Source organism: Protopterus annectens, chromosome 5.part0, assembly GCF_019279795.1.
Source record: "Protopterus annectens isolate FY-2018-M chromosome 5.part0, PAN1.0, whole genome shotgun sequence".
NCBI classification, from domain to species: domain Eukaryota; kingdom Metazoa; phylum Chordata; order Ceratodontiformes; family Protopteridae; genus Protopterus; species Protopterus annectens.
In genome coordinates, this window is record NC_056735.1 from 885196633 (window position 1) to 885215361 (window position 18729).

An 18729-nucleotide genomic window follows, 5' to 3' on the forward strand; every position below is an offset into this window, starting at 1 on the left:
AAAACAGTAGCAGAAGTTCCCCTGTACCCGGACCAAAGTTCCCCTAGTCAGCAAGAATGCCACCTCAGGTGTCCACTGAAACTGATCTAGTGGTACTAATCCAGTCAGCAAAATGTAAATAAATGAATGTATGGATCACTCTGTTTGTTATAGGGACACCTCCAGTCGACATGATATTAATGGTCATATTTTTATGTTTCACACCTAGCCATAGTAGAATTTCACACCTACTGCCACCTGATGAGATCCTGCCTGGACAGCCTACACCTGAGGTAAAATTCAGAGAATGTACTTTTTCAACCAAGTTGTAAACAAATGTATGTATCTCAAAAATGATAAAAGTTACCAAAAAGTTAAAATGCAAAAGTTATTCAGTGCACACTTCTTCACAATGGTTTTATTATGTTAGCCAGACACAATAATTAGATAATATATACATTTACTTATTATAAATGTACATACAAGTATTGATATCTCTGTAACCATAGCGGACAAACCCCAATTATCAGTGCGAGGTTTGTTTGGGTAGATGCAATCTTCATTTAGCAGCAAGCTTGATTTGTAGATGGCATTCCATTTTTCATATATTTGCATAATTATGAATACTATGCATATTTCAATAATTCATAGACAAATAAATGTAAATATCTGTCATGCAGTGCTGGTTAGTCACCAACTATCACTGCAAAGCTTTTTAGGCATTATACATACTTTCAGTTGATACCAATGAGTCCCATGTAAATTCCTTCTGCCCAAAGTTATTAATGTAATTATGAACATATTCCAGGAAAACAAATACATTTTTTGTGTTACCAAGTCCCCCACTCTTATGAGGAGCCATTCATGACCTCTCTGGTGACAGGGCATGTTAAATACTGAATCACAATCTATCCAAGTGCATGATTCCAGAGATCCATAGAGAAATATGATCATTATGCTAATATGCATATCTTATTACTAAGCAAATTGGAATATCTGCTGAATGTCAGTACGCAGACAGCTGCTATCAGTGACAATGTTTGCAACTTTATGCAAGCTTTCATTTGGTGCCCAGAAATACCATGTAATCACCACATGGTTCATGTTATTGATATAATTATTGACATAACCCATACCTTCATAATATTTCCTAGAAAAAACATAATTTTTGTGTTACCAAGTACCCCACTCATCTGAAGAGCCACTCATGAGCTCTTTGGTCATGGGCATGTTTAATACTGAATCACAACCTGTCCAGATGCACACTGCCACAGATATGTACAGAAATGTGATAATTATGTTAATATGTATATCTTATGACCAAACGAGTTAGAATATCTGCTGAATGGTAATACAAAGACAGCTGGTATCAACTTTTTGTGCTTTCTGTAAGTTTTCATTTGATAACATGAAATACCAAGTAATCACATCATGGTTCATATTATTGATATGTAAATATAAACTATATATATATATATATATATATATATATACATATATATATGGCGTAGGGCAATGTTTGTAATATTTCCAGGAAAGCAGGTCATTGTATGGTTGCTGTGGTGACCAAGAATGTAACAACAAGTTCTTTTGCAGCTTAAAATAGTTTGGTCTTCAGCACAACCCAGACTAGACAAACAAACACACATTCTGATAACTGAATGTCTTCTGCTTTTACTACAAAACTAACCACAGCTGCAAATAAATTAACAGGAACAGAACCAAATAAAGAATGATAGAGTCTACTGTTAAACTAACTTTAAAGAACTTTCTGGAGGATGAAATTCAATTGTTCATAGAAGATGAAATGGAGCATGCTGGGTAATTTAGTATACAAATTCAGTTTTCATTTTATTCAACAACTGAAACTTTTTATCTCAGCACCAATGAGGACACTCTATCCAACTGGCGAGTTGTTATTTTAGTGGTATACTGGCCTTCTTTCACTTCTGGGGCAATGATATAATGGGTCTTTGTGTCAGAATACCCGACCTTTCTTCAAACTAGTTCTTTTATAATAGTTAACATCCTTGTAACCATGCCATACCTCTCAACTTCTTAGTGCAAGAAATTTGGACAATGTCTGACAAAATGGGGGGGGGGGGGGGCAAAGGCACAAAAATAGAGACAGATTTTATTGCTCTTATAAACTTAGAAAGTTGCTAGAGTAGCAGGGTGTGTCAATATACATTTTATGAAGGATTTGAAGTATGAAACTCAATTGTCTGTCATTATTTAATGACTTCAGTCTTCAGGTCATCCCAGTGATTTGCCTAAAAATACACATATTTTATGAGGAATAGCCCAAAAATATGATGCTAAATCTGGACAGCTGAGAGGTATGAACCCTGCATAATAAAATCCTGCCTTATGGACATTTTCTATCTGTGAGGTAGCACTTACACATAAGTGGAATTCCTTGCCACCAACTGTGCTAACAGACCTCATATTGTCAAAGTGCACATCTTCACTTCCTGGTAAAAGAGTTTCTCAGCACCACAGCCATCCAGTTCTTTTTTGTAATTTAAGGCAACCAATTTATCAGTGCTGTAGATTTCAGTATTCCTGTCCTTCACACTTGCGAGAATTACAGCACTGTTGTCTTCCATGCCTTCTAGCCCCTGATACAGTTACAACATTACTGAATTCTCTTCCTGTAAAATGATACAGAAATTGGTTGAGTTATCCTTCCACGATGGCACCCTTGCCACCACTCTACTTATGTGAAAGCCACCAGACTTCCTTTCCCTGAAGTAAGGCAGATGCTACTTTTTTTTCCTGCAATATTGCCTGCCTGTTATACAAACAGTGTTTCTAAGGGTTAAGCTTCTGTTTTTTTGATAACAGTAGGAAAGTAACAAATGATCATTGCCTATGAAGAACTGCAAATCATACCTGAGGTACTGAAAACTAAGCTTCTATTGTAGCCATGTTCCTTTCCTAACTCCAGCATATTTTCTAATTTCTGTTCTGTTGCCATAGGTTAATTATTTGCCCTTTCTTGTACTTTGTCTTCATATCATTGTATTCTTTCATGCATGCATGCATGGTGCAGGAGCTTTGTTAATCCCAGTTCCATTGATAATGTTGTACGGAAACATACTGTTTTTAAAAATAAATTAAAATAAAAAAAAATACCATTAATCATAACAAAGGCTTCTTCTGGTCTGAGGGAAATCAACAGTAAGATTAATTTTTAGAACAGAATGCAATGATTATTGCACTAACAGATAGCATTTGCTAACTGCTAAACCCACAAAATTAGGGACAGGAACAGAGTAAGACACTTCATTAGGAAAAAAAAAAAAACAAGAGTTCCATGACAGTGGTGAAGAGAAATGTTGCAGCAGCGTGGATTTCTTTTTTTGTAGCATTGCACTTGGTTTTATAAAGCTGTATTACTAGGTTAAATATATATATATATATATATATATATATATATATATATTATATATTTTATATATGTATATATAGAGAGAGAGCACTACTAACTGAAAATTGTGAGCAAACATAAACATAAATGCATATGCAACCCATAAATGTACTCATTGGATATGCGGTATAGTGGGTCTGGCTCCAAATAAAGGTTCTATCCTTTGTGAAGATTGCTGGTCTGCTTGTGCACCTCTGAAGATTCCAAAAAAATAGAAGGACAGAAAGTATGCAGCCTGACCTTTATTCGATCCTCGGCTGGGGTGCCTTCTGTGTGGAGTCTGCATGCCCTCCATGTGGTCGCGTGGGTTTCCTCCGGGTGTTCCGGTTTCCTCCCACATCCCAAAGACATGCTGCAGGTGGATTGGACACTCTAAATTGGCCCTAGGTTTTAGTGTGTGTGTGTGTGTGTGTGTGTGTGTGTGTGTGTGTGTGTGTGTGTGTGTGTGTGTGTGTGTCTTCTGTGGAAGGTTGGGCGCCGAGCTGGCAACTCGACACTGTAAAACTCCAATGCCAATCATGAGCGGACAAGGTGATCCGCTGTGACGACCCCTAACCAGGAAAAGCTGAAAGAAGAAGAAGAAGAAGACTGCTCAAAAGTAACAACCCTAAACAGGGAGTGTCAAGACAGACAATTAACAACCCAACTGGTTTCTGCACCATAATGTCTGATCTCAAGGTGCAAAAATCAACTGGGTTGTCAGACGTACATCTGTATACTGAATAGGACATTTCTTTCAGGAGTACCTGCAGAAAGTATGCAGAAATAAAGCCTTACCAAAGGAGGAAAAAAAGTTTCACAGTACAGTGAAAATATTCTAGCTGAAGTGTCAGTCTTCCTCTGAGGACAGCAAGAATACCATGACTTGCAATGGCTATACTGATAGAACTTTTATGCATACTGCAGTACCTGCAAATTAAACACAATTTTAATTGAAATTTCTTATGGAACTACTGATTTTTTTAATTTGATTTTTCACATGGACAACTGTGGAATTCAGTGACCACATTTGCGTATCTGTAAACTGTTTTCAGGAACCATACAGTGCAGTTAAAGTTATGAGTGCACTGTGAAGTTGTAGGCATGGAACATACAAATTATTTATTGATAGTGGTACTAAAGATGCCGTACGGAAAAGTGTAGATATAGTGCTATAGATGCGAAAGACTTAATATGGAAGGCAGAATTTAGAAAGGATACCATGAGAAGTAAACCAGTTTCACTCCTTACAATAACAACTTTCATGTCACAGGCAACCTCCCAACAGTGCCTACTAGAGATGCTAATAAGTTAGTATTCACCCATCGGTGAGATCTCACTAGAGATAATTACCAGGTTGTTTAACAGCAAGGTAATGGTGTGTGTATGTGTGTGTGTGTGTGTGTGTGTGTGTGTGTGTGTGTGTGTGTGTGCAGGTGTGTGTGTGTGTGTGTGTGTGTGTGTGTGTGTGTGTGTGTGTGTGTGTGTGTGTGTGTGTGTGGGTAAGTGTATCTGTGAGTGTGACTGAGTGAGGCAGGAAGCTGTACTTGTCTAGATATATGAATGTGTGAATGTCTTTGGGTGGGGGGCTGTCATTCCACCACACTCCCCCAAACTGACAAGTAAATCTTACAATATTGAGAGGTGGTGAAAATTAGACACCATAGGTACTGTTTATATAATGCCTTAAAGGCAATTAAAAATATAATAGAAGAAGTTTTACAGCACAAAAGAAGTTGGGGAGGCACTAAATACCAGGGATACTCTTCATATTGTGCCATAAAGATACCTAAAAAGAGAATGAAACAAGTTTTGCAGCACAAAAGTCATGGAGTGGTGTGTAGGGTGAGATGGGATGAGAAAACATTAAACACCTGGGATATATTTTTATTATGCCCTACAGGCATTTAAACAGATAATAGAACAAGCTTTGAAACACAAAAGAAGTATTTTTTTACTGAATACATTTTTATTGATTTTCAGAAACATAAACATCTTTACAGTATGTATATCAAAGAAATATTTACATAGTCAAAGCTTAAAGAAACAATTCCAAAAAGAAACATTACAAAACCAACTATTTACATAGGATGTCTATACTTGAAAAACTTTGTTTTCTTGAATGTATCTTTGAATAAGATTATAATTTATTACAGCCTTCTGTTTCCAGCACTTGATTTACTTTCTGCCAGGCAATGCTTAAGTAGGTTGTTCTGTTTTTTTTTTCCTTGATTGTTTTCAGTTCCAACTGCAAGACTGATAAAACCATGTTCTTGAAATGTTTAAACTGGGAGGAGTTACAGCTTTCCAGTTTTGTCTAATATTTTTCCTTGCAATAGCAAGGAGACTTAACAAAATTACATATTTTTGCATTGGAACACAAGACAGCACAGGTGTATTCAACAAAACTAGAGATTTTGTAAGTTGGAAATGATCAGTGAGCAATGCCTGTAACAAATAGTTAATACTTTCCCAATATTGTTTAAGTAAATGACATTCATAGAACATGTGTTGCCAATTCGCTATTGATTGTTATTTACACCTCCAACATCTATTTTCTTTCTTATATTTTAGTTCTAATTTGTGTGGTGTTAAGTATGTTCTATGTATAAATTACCACGTGAAAAGTTGCCAATATAGTGATAAAGATGTTAGTTTTAGAGGTGTAAGAATTAGATTTTTATTTTTATCATCTGGCCATTAACTCTTAAAACCCTCTTTTGAGTGGTTTTGCGTGGTTTTGCGCATAGCGCAACATCGGGCAGCGCCGGCTAATTGGGTTTAAACTATTCCTGGCTCCACAAAGTCTGCTGTTCACTTTTTCCCTTAGAACTGCTCGATCTTTCAAACTAAACACCATATTCTCATTTTAAGGCCCCTCACTGGTCCAAATAAGTAATCTTACAAGTTAGCACTAATAAACCATAAGCACTACTTACTCTTATACTCCCTACGATTACCTTGTCCCCTATTGGTCCGTTTTAATTCAGTTCCCTATATTACTCTAGCATGTCCAAAGGTCAGTCAATGGTTTCCTCTCCAGTCCAGCTGGTGAATCTGGGAATTTTGAGGCAATGTTACAACTGTCTCATGTACACGGACAACCCTCTCCTCCTCCAAACAGGTTCAAATATATGTGAGAGAAGCAACCATATAGCCAAACTGGAGGCTGAGCTCTCTCATCTCAAAACTGTGTAACCAGTGAGGAGGAGAAGGTAACCTCACACAACACAATTCCAGTATCACATAGTCCCACCACAACAGTGAACCAAACACATAAAAACACAAAAACATACTCGGAGGCTCTAAATAAAAATCTACCTAAGCAACAGTGACCTCCAAAGCAGACATCCAAGCAAACGCTACCCCAAAACAAAACATGTACAACACATAGCACACAAAGTCAGTGTGCCAAGCAGTCACAGCCCTTAAGGCTGAATAACACACCTGATGCCCTTGTAATAGGTGACTCTATTGTCAGACACACTGATGTCCTGCTCACCAGGCTGAATAAAGAGAAGGTCACAGTGAGCTGCCTGTCGGGCGCTAGGATCCGCCACATAACGCAAGCACTCAGGTCACTCCAAAGCAAATACAAATATGACTCAGTCATTGTACATGCTGGCGTGAATGACCTGAGACGTACCTCCCTTGACTACATGAAAAGAGACATAGAGGAGCTCTCTGATCATGTAGCCCAGGCCGGTATGACCCTGACCTTGAGCAGCATCTTACCCTCACCTAGAATGATGCCACAGTATAAAGACAAAATGATCGATTTTAACAATTGGCTAAAATTTTGGTGTCATTCAAAGGGGATCCAGTGTCTGTCAGCCTGGGATGACATGCTCGATAAGCCACGTTGCTTTGCTAGGGACGGCTTGCACCTGTCACCCCTGGGCTTTCGGATATTGGCAAAGGCTCTTGCCACCCCCATAGTGCCTTTTTTAGGCAAGGCTCAAAAAAGTCAAACCCACCTCCATAGACAGCACAAGGAACAAGAAACTAAGAATAGTGCTGCTAAACGCCAGAAGTCTTAACCTCAAGATGCATGCACTCGAAACTCTCCTCAGTATGGAGAACATCGATATCTGTGCAGCGACAGAAACCTGGTTCAAGGTTCCAGAGAGCACCCCAGCACTACCAGGTTATACCTCATATCATGCTTTTCGGCCCCAAATCCCGGACCAAACCACAAAAGGAGGGGGAGTTTCCATATTTATCAAGGATATCCACACCTCCAGTTTAGTGGCAGTGCATGAAGTATCGGAGACCATCCATGTGCAACTGACAGTGGGCAAGACTGATTTTCAGTTTATAGCATCCTACAGACCACCGTCTCAAAGTCAGGAATCCCACTTGGCTTTCCTGAAAACATTAGAGAACACTAATATCTCTCCGAACACCATTATATTGGGTGACTTCAACTACCCAAACATAGACTGGGAGCATTACTCAAGCCCCAGCACCTTAGCCCAAAGGTTCCTGGAATTTATAAACTCAAATGCTATGGAACAACTAGTCACCACTCCCACAAGAGGGGAAAACATACTAGACCTGATCATTACCAACATGGGGACTCTATGCTCCATACCAGAAGTATATCCTTCATTGGTAAGATCAGACCATAAATTAATTTCACTGGATATCCACATCCCGACCCCACCCCCAGCCCAGAAAACCACAGTGAAAAACTTCTCAAAAGCGAAATTCACACTTCTCAAAAGTGAAGTGGATTCCTTCAAGGCCCCAGGGCCAGTGGAAACTATGGCCCAAACTGCAGAATCCTATATAAACACATTCTACGGACATCTCCAGGAATGCATGGATCATGCTATCCCAAACAAAATCAAGACCCAATCATCCAAAGGCAGGCGTCCAGTCTGGTGGACCCCAGCCATAAATAAACTGTACAACAGAAGGAGGAAACTACTACATGATAGAGCAAAATCCCTAAAAGGGAAGGTATCTCTGATCAGTACTAGCAAAAAATTAGGATCCCTCATAAAATCCTCCAAGGCCAGCTTTGAGAGAAAAATTGCACAGGACACTAAAGACAATCATAAGGCTTTTTTCAGTTATGTTAGGAACCTGGGATGCAACTCCCAGACTTGTTCTGAGTTGATTCTAAACGACAAAAAATACACTGAACCCACAGACATCGCCAATATCCTGGCAGACAGGTTCAGTGCAAACATCTCCCCCCAAAAGAGCAAGTATCTATCCCGGCAGAGTGCAACCTCCCAAACATCTCTGATGCTCAGGTGAAGGCCGCCCTCTCCAAAGCAAAAAACACTGCTTCCATGGGACCAGATGGCGTCCCGGGTTGCGTCCTACATGAACTCCAAGAGAACTAATCCCTCAAGTAAAACTGCTGTACAATCTCAGCCTCACTACAGGATATCTGCCCAAAGAATGGCGTACAGCAATAGTGGTCCCACTCCACAAAGGTGGCACCTCTGCAGACCCTGGAAACTATCGCCCCATAAGCCTGACTAGCCTAGTATGCAAGGCTATGGAGAGGATCATCATGGAACTCATAAACAAAGACATTAGGGACCTACAGACACTAGATCCTACCCAATTTGGCTTTGTCAAGAGCAGATCCTGCCTTTTGAACCTGGTCGACTTCTTCGAAACAGTCACCAAGGCCATAGATGAAGGGAAGGTAGTCCACACAGCCTATCTGGACCTCGCAAAGGCATTTGACACAATACCCCACTCGGGCATCATAGATAAGCTATCCAGCCTAAATATAAACCCCTATGTCACAAGATGGGTTGCAAACTGGCTCAAAGACAGAACCCACAGAGTCAGAGTTGCTGGAGCCATGTCAGACTTGAAACCGGTCACAAGTGGCGTCCCACAAGGTTCTGTCCTGGGACCTCTCTTGTTCAGTATTTACTTTTCTGAGGTACAGGCCAACGTGGGAGGACTATGGCTCACCAAGTTTGCAGATGACTGCAAACTGGGCGCCATAATTGACTCTCCAGCTGACACAAACATCCTTCAAAAAGGTCTCGCAGAGATGGATAACTGATGCCAGAGCCATGGTCTAAAGCTAAATGCCAAAAAGTGTATAGTCATACCCTTTGGCAAAAACAATGTGCCCACAAATTACCTCATAAGTGTTAACCCATTAAGTACAGAGAAAGTAATTAGGGATCTGGGGACCCAAGTTGATAGCAATCTCTCTTTTGACAACCACATTGCCAAAGTGGTTAGAAAGACCTTCTACATAGCCCACCTCATCATGAAAGGATTCACATCTAGATCCAGAGAGGTAATCATGCCCCTTTATTCATCCCTCATCAGGCCCATCATAGAATACAATGCCCCCTTTGGGATGTACCTTACCCGACACCTGCAGCAATTAGAAAGACCCCAAAAGTACCTCACCAGGAGGATCAAGGGACTCAAACAGATGCCATATGCTGCTCGGTTAAAAAAACTCCAGCTCTACTCAGTTGCATACCGCCTACTTCGAGGCGATCTATGCCTGACATATAAAGCTATGTCCAACCCAGAATTAATGGACATGCTCCACCTCAGTAAATCTAAATCCCTTATAGCCACGTGCTTGAGGGACTTGAACCTCAGCACAGAAATAAATAGAACATGCTGGAGGGACAGATTCATAACCCAGGGGCTCCCTTCACTCTGGAATAGAATTCCAATTCATGTTAGGCAGAGCACCTCACTGACTCTCTTCAAGAAGAATCTTGATGAGTGGATGGGGGATCGTAGGTTTGTCCTGGGGATTACTTCCGTGTCACTATTAGACAGAGGCACAGTAAACTAAACTTTAAAAAGGGCACAGTATACTCAAATCAAGGGGTGGCGTAAGCCAAACACAATCGGGCTAGGCTTATAAATGCCCCAGGGCAGATAGCCTAGTATGAACCTATGAAACTATGAACTGTTTCATAGTATTTCCATATATTTTGTTTATTATGAATTCTTGTTTATTTAACTGATTTGTACAATACTGATAAAATTCCTTTCCCATTTGTGGGAAATTCCATTAGCATTATTAATTGCTCTATGAACTTAGGAAACTTTTCCTTAACAGACTTCTGCATTATTGCCTGTTGGTTTAAAACTGTTTGTCTTAATCCCTGCAGTGTTAACCACATGTTATTTTCAAGGTTGAACTCACTAATAATTTGCTCTATCATTAGTACTTTATTAGTGTTTATCAACTGATGCCAGTAAATTAGATTATTCTTACTAAGTGTTTTAACTGCTACTGAGCCCTGTGTTATAATATTATTTTGTGTATATGCTATAGGGAATAGAAAAAAGACCATCCTTTTATATCCGGATTTTTGTTTACAAAGTGCATAAAAGACTTTAGGGTATTGATAATGTATTTAGAACTTATATTTTTGTGTTTCCCTGTTGCCATATATTCCTTCAATAACCAAAGTAAGCTATTCAGTACTATTTCCATATGTTTATTTATTGTATCATGAGTTGTTTTTAACCAGATGTTTTCATGTAATAGTTTCCATTTGGAAGTATATTCTTTGTTTAACCATAGAGAAACTGTTTTAAAAGCTGACAATTGTATATATCCTTTTAAATCTGGTAAGCCTTTTCCACCTTCTTCCCATTTGTCAAATTGTTGTCTTAGGGCAACTCTGGGTTTTTTAGGGTGCCATACGAATTTCATTATTAACCCTTCAAATTGTTTTAAATATGATTTAGGTGGCGGTAGTGAGCAAACTTGTATACAATGCAGAATTTTCGGGAATATAATCATTTTAATTATATATAGTCTTTCCTCCATGGTAAAAAATAGCTTATTCCATTTTTGTATGAATTCTTTGATATTATCCAAAATGTCTTTATAGTTTAGTTGCACTGTTGTATCTATGTCATTTGCAATTTTAACTCCTAAGTATTTCTAGATAGATATTTATGATATATTTTATTTAATGCTTCTTTGTTCATATTTATTAGTAACATATTGGTTTTATTTTCATTAAATTATAGTCCAGAAATCTTCTTAAACTGTTTTGTTGCTTTCCATAGTTCTTTTAGTATGTTATTATCTTCTTTTAAAGTCAATAAAATGTCACCTGCAAATAGTTGGATTTTTAACTCAAGGTCAGTATCTAGTTGAATTCCTTGAATGTTTGGGTTTGCACACATGAAATTTGCTAATGGTTCTATTATTAATGCAAATAAAAGAGAAAGTGAACAACCCTGTTTTGTACCTTTTGTAAATAGGTTCAGATAAACAGGCTCCTATTTATATGTATGCCGAAGATTTATCATAAAGAGACCTTATTAGCGAGGTAACATTTTTTGAAAATCCATCCCAATTCATGGAAGTGAATGTAGTGTTGATATCTAAACAAATGACTTTCATTTTATTTATTTATTTTTTGTTTATGAAATCAATAAGGGACACAATTCTCTTTATATTGTCATATGTATTTCTGTTTTTAATGAATCCTGTTTGATCATTCTCTATCAATAATGACAATATTTGTTTTATTCTTTTTGCATGAACGTCATAAATATTTTATCATCTATATTTAATAAACTTATGGGTCTATATGAGGTACACTCATCAGGTTTTATCTTGTTTCAAACTTAGTGATACTTAAGTGTATTTCCAAGAAGGGAGGACATTTATTACCTTCTTTAACTGATGTGAACACACTTAGTAATAGATTTAATGCATTATCAGATAGTAGTTTAAACATCTCTGGTGTAATATTCTTCATGGTGCTTTGTTTAATTTTAGTTTCTTGATTTGCACTTTAATTTCTGTCACAGTTATATCTTTATCTATTATTTTTCTGTGTTCATCTGATAATCTTAGTCTTATATTTTCCTTAAGAAATTTTCTAAGTGCTTCACTTGATTTTCCTTTATTTTCTTGACTATTGAGTTTATTAAAATGCATTCCAAAGGCTTCTGGGAATCCATCTAAGTCTGATACTGTTCTTTTTTTGTCTATATTGTATATTTGTTTATCTGATTTGCCTGTATCATTCTTTTCATCCTGTTAGCTATTCTCCTTTGATTTTTTAGATTCATAGAGTAAGCACATAATTTGACCTTCTGTAGATTAATCATTGTTTTATGGGTTATTATTTCTAAGTATTTTTTGTTGAGGTCTTCTAATTCTTTTTCTGAAGCTAAGTTGCATTTATGAATATCTAATTTCATCTTGTCTATTTTAGTTTGTAGTTCTGACAGTTCTTTATTCCAATGCTTTTGTTTGTTTTTTATACCAGGCTACGGTTTAAATCTGGAAGTGTTTGCATCTCTGCAGTATAGTATTGTTTAAACTCTTTAAGGTTTGCTATATAGGCTGGAATTCTTATGATTGTAAGTTTTCTTTTAAAGTTAAAATATATTTCAAAAGTTATTGCATTATGGTCTGAGAAGAGACAGGTGATTGTTTTGACTTTGCTTATTTTTGTGGTAAGATCTTTTGTTATATAAACTCTCTCTATTCTGGAAAAGGTGTTACGTCTGTGTGAGTAATGTGTGAATATCAATGAATCTTGTTCAGCATATGTGTTAATGTCCATTAAGTTATACGAGTTAGTAAACTCTGTAATTAATTTTGATAGTGGAGATTTCTTGCATGTGTTTTTTAGCATTTGTATCCTTTTCTTTCATAAGCCGCGGTGGTACAGCGGTAGCATTATTGCCTCACAACAAAAGGTTCTCCTGTTCGATTCACGGCTGGAGTGCCTTCTGTGTGGAGTCTGCATGTCCTCTCTGTGGTCAAGTGGCCTCCAAAAGACATGCGTGAATGGGCATGCCTTTGCTGAAGGTTGGGCGTCAGGCTGGTAACTCAGCACCATAAAAAATCTACTGCCAATCATTAGCAGACCGGAGTTCCGCTGTGGCAACTCCTAACCGAGAAAAGCCAAAAAGACAAACATACAATTAAAATCTCCTGCAATTATTGTATTACCTTTGGAATGTTGTATTATGTTCTCTAAATGTTGTTTGGCTGCCCTGACACCCACTCCTGGTATCCAATAGTTGTTTACCAGCGTATAAGCCAAACCATTCATTAATATTGACAATAAACAAAACATTCCTGAGTTATCATTGACTTAATTTATGATCTTGGGCATCAAGGTAGTCTTTCTCCATAATATTGTTGCACCTCTTTCCTTTTTATTATATTCTGAACTTGCTAGTAATGTGCAGTTTGCATAGTAATCTTATTAATGTCTTGCTGTATATGATGTGTTTCTTGTAAAAATACTAATTACGTTTTACATAGTTTAAGATATCTTTGTAAGCTTCCTCTTTTACAGCTGTTATTTAAGCCATTGACATTGATAGAAATGCATACTATACCTTTTTATTTAACCATTGTTCTGTTTTTGTGTTTGTACATAACATTGTATGTGTGCTGAAAACTTTCTACCATTCATTTCATGTTTGTTTGTGTCTTTCAGCTTTTTCCCGGTTAGGGGTCGCCACAGCAGAACTCCAGTCCACTAATGATTGGCAGTAGAGTTTTACGTGCTGGCTTGCCAGGCCTAACGCACAACCTTCAACAAAGGAATGCCCGTTCACGCATGTCGTCACACAGAAGATGCTCTAACTGAGGATCGAACGGGCAACGTCTAACTGTGAAGCGACAATGTTACTGCAGCACCACCACCGCAGTAGTTTACCATTCATTTCATATATGTTATAAATGCATTGCTTAGACATCCATTTAAAAGGTACAAATAAAAACTGCCTGTGTAAAAAGTAGTTTTCAAAATATAAACAACCAATCATTCCCTTCATGGGAGAAAACATCCCATCCCTGAATACGTTTACCATTCAAGTGACCCCTCTTATCCCTATTCAGCATCTTCCCACAGCTTTCCCAACAAAAAATATAACTAAAAGCATCAAATTCTTATTGCTAGTGTGCTATCAAACTTCACCTATTAAACTGCATAATATTCAATTAAAAATGATTACAGCGACTGTTATATGCTGTTACTGTCTGTAGTTAAATAAAATAGTGTAACCAACTTTAAATACAGAAAAACTAAAAAACTGCTCCAAACCAAGACCAAAAGACACGGACACCAAAGGTTAGCACTTCCATTCACTTTAATATGCTGGGAACTTCATCAGAACAACACTCTAACTACCCTAAAACAGCATTTAAATACTTAATTAGCAGTCACATGACTGAATAATCATAGCTTAAAAAGAAAGCTCATTTTTATAAAAGTAAAACAATACATACAAAAATCCATATAGTGGAAATAGTAGAAGTAGAAAACATAATTAAAACGTTTTTGGTACATTCTAATAAATGTCATAAAATGAAGTTTTAAAAAAACTTTATAGCTTAGTTTGCAAAAAACACTTTATGTTAATGGTGTCATTTAGACCTGGTGCAACATCTGCGCCCAAGTAAATTTGCCATAAGGATTCTTTGCATTCTAACCAGGTTTTATAATCACCCAAAAAAGTTTCTTGACTGACAGTATCTATCACTGAAAAAACTAATTTTTTGAAGTCAATACAAATACCAGCATGTTTTGCCAAAGCATTGGTTTGTTCTTTTTTCTTAATTGCTAAACAATGTTCATAAATACGTCTTTTTAAACACCTAGTAGTCTTTCCTATGTAATAACTTGGGCAGGATAAACATTGTACAACATATACTACCATTTCACTTTGACAAGTGTAATATCCTTTGGCCCAAAAAGTTCTTTTTATGTGACTAAATTCCACTGAAGATGTGTTACTGATGTACCTACACTGTCTACAAGAATTACAAGAATAACTACCTTTTTTTCTGAATGAGTGCACTTTTTATGTCAGTTTTGTTATTACAACCCTGTTCTAATAAACTCTTAATGTTTGTAACTTTTTTATAAGTAAACAGAGGTCGCAGTCCTATAATCTTGGCTAAATCTATATTACCTAGTACAATTTTCCAATTGTCAACTATAATTTTTCTAATAGTCCACATCTCATTAACTATAGGAAGTGGAAATGAAAATGTAAAGCTGTTGTTCAAATTCTTGGAGTGGTCACGGATACCCTGTCCTTCATTCAATGCTTCAAATTGGGTGTGACCTCTCAAAATTGGACATGCCTTGCCATCTCTTAACTTTAGAACTTCATTTTCTATTTGGTTCAGCCACAATCTGTCATAACCTCTAGCCTCAAATAAAGTTCTCAAAGTCTCCATTTGTTTTGTAAAGTCAGTATGTGATGTAGTTAATCTACTAAGTCTAATTAGTTGTCCTTTAACAACACCCTTTTTCATATGAGGAGGATGGAGGTTGTCTCTATGTAGATATTGGTTGGCAAACACTGGTTTTCTATAAATGCTACTGATAAACTGTTTGGACTGAAAATCAAATGTCAAATTTAAATCCAAAAAGTTAACACTACAACCAAAACCACTGATGGTGAACTTTATGAAGTCAGTGGAATTGTTTAAGTCAGAAACTAGCATTTTGAAATCTTCATAGCTACCTTGCCAAAGAAAAAAGAAATCACCAATGTAACGGCGATATATCAGTATCCTATCAAACAACCTGTGTTTAATAAGAGACTTATTTTCCCAATTCACCATCACAAGGTTAGCAAAAGCAGGGGCAACTCTAGCCCCCATAGCTACTCCTGATGTTTGTTTGTATAGTTGTTCATTGAATTTAAAAAATGTATTATTAAGAACAAGATCCTTTAGTGCACAAACAGTACTTATCTTTGTATTGTCAAAATCAGTATTTGTAGTTAAGTATTCTCTCAAAAATTCCAAGCCTATTTCCTGATCAATGCAGGTGTAAAGAGAAACTACATCCAATGTAGCAAAAACAAAAGTACTATCTGGTAATGTAGAGTCCTTTAGGATTTCTAATAGATGCCATGAATCTTTTATGTAATGTTTCGAAGCCTGCATCACAGGATTTAAAAGAAAATCCAACCAAATAGATAGTGTTTCTGTCTTAGACTTTGCTGCAGATATAATTGGTCTAAAAGGGGGATTAACATTGTTTTTCTGTATCTTTGGAATACCAAAGAGTACTGACATTTTGGGAAATTCAACTTGTAAACAGACGTAAGTTTGATAATCTATTTCTCCTTGACAAAACATGTCAGACAGTAAGGTGTCCAATTTCAGATAACTATTTTTAATAGTGGACAACTCTACCCCCTGATATGTATCATTGTCTTTTAACATTTCGTCCATTGCTGTAATATAATCTTTTGTAGCCATAATAACAATTTCCCCCCTTTATCTGCTCTCATAACCCTAACTTGGGTGTTAGTGCACATACTTTTGAGTGCTTTTTCTTCCAAATCAGTCAAATTGTGAACCTTGTTGTCAGGCTTTAACTGTCTAAAGCTGGATTCACATATATTTTGGAAGACCTGCAAGGTTCCTAGCAATGGTGGATTGTAGGTATTACATTTTTTAGGCATTTGAGAGACATTAACCTGGTTGTCTATGTTAACATCCAGCATGACATAACTCAAATTCAATTTTCTAAGGAACAATCAAAAGTCTACAATAACTTTAGCTAGATTAAAAGAATTTGCTGGTATAAATGATAAACCTTTTTTCAAAACTTCACATGCCTGTTCAAGAATTTGAACAACAGCTTTACATTTTCATTTCCACTTCCTATAGTTAATGAGATGTGGAATATTAGAAAAATTATAGTTGACAACTGGAAAATTGTACTAGGTAATATAGATTTAGCCAAGATTATAGGACTGCGACCTCTGTTTACTTATAAAAAAGTTACAAACATTAAGAGTTTATTAGAACAGGGTTGCAATAACAAAACTGACATAAAAAGTGCACTCATTCAGAAAAAAGGTAGTTATTCTTGTAATTCTTGTAGACAGTGTAGGTACATCAGTAACACATCTTCAGTGGAATTTAGTCACATAAAAATAACTTTTTGGGCCAAAGGATATTACACTTGTCAAATGTAGTATATATTGCACAATGTTTATCCTGCCCAAGTTATTACATAGGAAAGACTACTAGGTGTTTAAAAAGACGTATTTATGAACATTGTTTAGCAATTAAGAAAAAAGAACAAACCAATGCTTTGGCAAAACATGCTGGTATTTGTATTGACTTCAAAAAATTTGTTTTTTCAGTGATAGATACTGTCAGTCAAGAAACTTTTTTGGGTGATTATAAAACCTGGTTAGAGTGCAAAGAATCCTTATGGCAAATTTACTTGGGTGCAGATGTTGCACCAGGTCTAAATGACACCATTAACATAAAGTGTTTTTTTGCAAACTAAGCTATAAAGTTTTTTTAAAACTTCATTTTATGACATTTATTCGAATGTACAAAACACTTTTTAATTATGTTTTCTACTTCTACTATTTCCACTATATGGATTTTTGTATGTGTTTTTTTACATTTATAAAAATGAGCTTTCTTTTTAAACTATGATTATTCAGTCATGTGACTGCTAATTAAGTATTTAAATGCTGTTTTAGAGTGGTTAGAGTGCTTTTCTGATGAAGTTCACAGCATATTAAAGTGAATGAAAGCACTAACCTTTGGTGTCCATGTCTTTTGTTCTTGGTTTGGAGCAGTTTTTTAGTTTTTCAGTGATTTTGTGTCTTTTCAAGTTTTTTTGGAGTCAACTTTAAATACAACATTGTTCTAGTATATACCTCTTTTATCTTATCTCACTGTATTATTTAATGTCCTTCAACCAACATCTGTTTTCAGTGTAACAGTTTCTATTGTATAGTGTCAGCATTTTATTTAGACAACGCTTTATTATCACTGCATTTCTTGCTTCATTTACCACCATTGTATACATATATATCCTTTTGCCCATATGTATATTTCTAAGTAACCATTTTATTTTTAGTGTTTCTTTATGCCAGATTTAATACACAACTAAGATGACTGTTAGTATTTGTTGCAAACTCTATGTGTACACTATCCAAGTAGGTTCATATTTCCTGCTGTTACAAAAGACGTCTTGTGGTGAAATACTAAACACCAGGGATACTCTTTATAGCATGCTCTTAAAGCACTTAAAAAGACTCAAGTTCTGTACCAGCAGCATTCACAAACAGCTCTGTAGTGAAACTTTAGCCCTCTGCACTACCACTTAAACACCAAAGATGGTCTTATGTATTACCTTAAGTCTTGAAAAATCATAATGAAAAACAAGTTAAAGTAAAAAAGGGTTGTGGAATTTTGAACCTTGCAGTCTTGGCACAGGGAGCAGCTTGACAAGCAAGACCCTTAACAATCTACACTAACTGAAGAGGACTTGTGCTTCGGTATATTTTATATGGAAATGTCAATAATCGAAAAGCTGACTGCCAACAACCCGAAAAAA

At 36.5% G+C, this 18729-nt stretch overlaps 1 long non-coding RNA gene across 1 annotated transcript in view; it reads left to right on the forward strand.

The window, feature by feature from the left end:
* The first annotated feature begins 206 nt into the window (after window positions 1–206).
* The window catches only part of LOC122802883, a 67124-nt gene continuing 48601 nt past the window's right edge, over window positions 207–18729 (forward strand). The window contains exon 1 of the long non-coding RNA XR_006365002.1: window positions 207–272. This is a non-coding gene — a long non-coding RNA (uncharacterized LOC122802883). The remainder of the gene's footprint in view (window positions 273–18729) is intronic.